We start from the raw sequence: 2,772 nt of genomic DNA on the forward strand, positions 1-2,772 counted from the left end.
GCGCATGGCTAGTCGAGCAAAAACACGTGCGAGAGGATGCATCCCGCAGGCTAGCCGAGCAAAAACACGTGCGAGAGGATGCATCCCGCAGGCTAGTCGAGTAAAAACACGTGCGAGGTTTTGTGGGATGCGCATGCGCAGGTTTTGTGGGATGCGCATGCGCAGGTTTTTTGGGATGCGCATGTGCAGGTTTTTTGGGATGCGCATGGCTAGTCGAGCAAAAACACGTGCGAGAGGATGCATCCCGCAGGCTAGTCGAGTAAAAACACGTGCGAGGTTTTGTGGGATGCGCATACGCAGGTTGTGTGGGATGCGCATGCGCAGGTTTTTTGGGATGCGCATGCGCAGGTTTTTTGGGATGCGCATGCGCAGGTTTTTTGGGATGCGCATGTGCAGGTTTTTTGGGATGCGCATGGCTAGTCGAGCAAAAACACGTGCGAGAGGATGCATCCCGCAGGCTAGCCGAGTAAAAACACGTGCGAGAGGATGCATCCAGCAGGCTAGTCGAGTAAAAACACGTGCGAGGTTTTGTGGGATGCGCATACGCAGGTTTTGTGGGATGCGCATGCGCAGGTTTTTTGGGATGCGCATGCGCAGGTTTTTTGGGATGCGCATGCGCAGGTTTTTTGCGATGCGCATGGCTAGTCGAGCAAAAACACGTGCGACAGGATGCATCCCGCAGGGTAGTCGAGTAAAAACACGTGCGAGAGGATGCATCCCGCAGGCTAGTCCAGTAAAAACACGTGCGAGAGGATGCATCCCGCAGGCTAGTCGAGTAAAAACACGTGCGAGGTTTTGTGGGATGCGCATGCGCAGGTTTTGTGGGATGCGCATGCGCAGGTTTTTTGGGATGCGCATGTGCAGGTTTTTTGGGATGCGCATGGCTAGTCGAGCAAAAACACGTGCGAGAGGATGCATCCCGCAGGCTAGTCGAGTAAAAACACGTGCGAGGTTTTGTGGGATGCGCATGCGCAGGTTTTGTGGGATGCGCATGCGCAGGTTTTTTGGGATGCGCATGCGCAGGTTCTTTGGGATGCGCATGCGCAGGTTTTTTGGGATGCGCATGGCTAGTCGAGCAAAAACACGTGCGAGAGGATGCATCCATCAGGGTAGTCGAGTAAAAACACGTGCGAGAGGATGCATCCCGCAGGCTAGTCGAGTAAAAACACGTGCGAGAGGATGCATCCCGCAGGCTAGTCGAGCAAAAACACGTGCGAGAGGATGCATCCCGCAGGCTAGTCGAGCAAAAACACGTGCGAGAGGATGCATCCCGCAGGCTAGTCGAGTAAAAACACGTGCGAGAGGGTGCATCCCGCAGGCTAGTCGAGCACAAACACGTGCGAGAGGATGCATCCCGCAGGATAGTCGAGCAAAAACACGTGCGAGAGGATGCATCCCGCAGGCAAGTCGAGTAAAAACACGTGCGAAAGGATGCATCCCGCAGTCTAGTCGAGCACAAACACGTGCGAGGTTTTGTGGGATGCGCATGCGCAGGTTTTGTGGGATGCGCATGCGCAGATTTTTTGGGATGCGCATGCGCAGGTTTTTTGGGATGCGCACTGGCTAGTAGAGCAAAAACACGTGCGAGAGGATGCATCCCGCAGGCTAGTCGAGCTCAAACACGTGCGAGAGGATGCATCCCGCAGGCTAGTCGAGCAAAAACACGTGCGAGAGGATGCATCCCGCAGGCAAGTCGAGTAAAAACACGTGCGAAAGGATGCATCCCGCAGTCTAGTCGAGCACAAACACGTGCGAGGTTTTGTGGGATGCGCATGCGCAGGTTTTGTGGGATGCGCATGCGCAGATTTTTTGGGATGCGCATGCGCAGATTTTTTGGGATGCGCATGCGCAGGTTTTTTGGGATGCGCATGCGCAGGTTTTTTGGGATGCGCACTGGCTAGTCGAGCAAAAACACGTGCGAGAGGATGCATCCCGCAGGCTAGTCGAGCACAAACACGTGCGAGAGGATGCATCCCGCAGGCTAGTCGAGCAAAAACACGTGCGAGAGGATGCATCCCGCAGGCTAGTCGAGTAAAAACACGTGCGAGAGGATGCATCCCGCAGGCTAGTCGAGTAAAAACACGTGCGAAAGGATGCATCCCGCAGGCTAGTCGAGTAAAAACACGTGCGAGGTTTTGTGGGATGCGCATGCGCAGGTTTTTTGGGATGCGCATGGCTAGTCGAGCAAAAACACGTGCGAGAGGATGCATCCCGCAGGCTAGCCGAGCAAAAACACGTGCGAGAGGATGCATCCCGCAGGCTAGTCGAGTAAAAACACGTGCGAGGTTTTGTGGGATGCGCATGCGCAGGTTTTGTGGGATGCGCATGCGCAGATTTTTTGGGATGCGCATGCGCAGGTTTTTTGGGATGCGCATGGCTAGTCGAGCAAAAACACGTGCGAGAGGATGCATCCCGCAGGGTAGTCGAGTAAAAACACGTGCGAGAGGATGCATCCCGCAGGCTAGTCCAGTAAAAACACGTGCGAGAGGATGCATCCCGCAGGCTAGTCGAGTAAAAACACGTGCGAGGTTTTGTGGGATGCGCATGCGCAGGTTTTTTGGGATGCGCATGGCTAGTCGAGCAAAAACACGTGCGAGAGGATGCATCCCGCAGGCTAGGCGAGCAAAAACACGTGCGAGAGGATGCATCCCGCAGGCTAGTCGAGTAAAAACACGTGCGAGGTTTTGTGGGATGCGCATGCGCAGGTTTTGTGGGATGCGCATGCACAGGTTTTTTGGGATGCGCATGCGCAGGTTTTTTGGGATGCGCATG

This window comes from Lasioglossum baleicum, unplaced genomic scaffold (assembly GCF_051020765.1).
Source record: "Lasioglossum baleicum unplaced genomic scaffold, iyLasBale1 scaffold0101, whole genome shotgun sequence".
NCBI lineage: Eukaryota > Metazoa > Arthropoda > Insecta > Hymenoptera > Halictidae > Lasioglossum > Lasioglossum baleicum.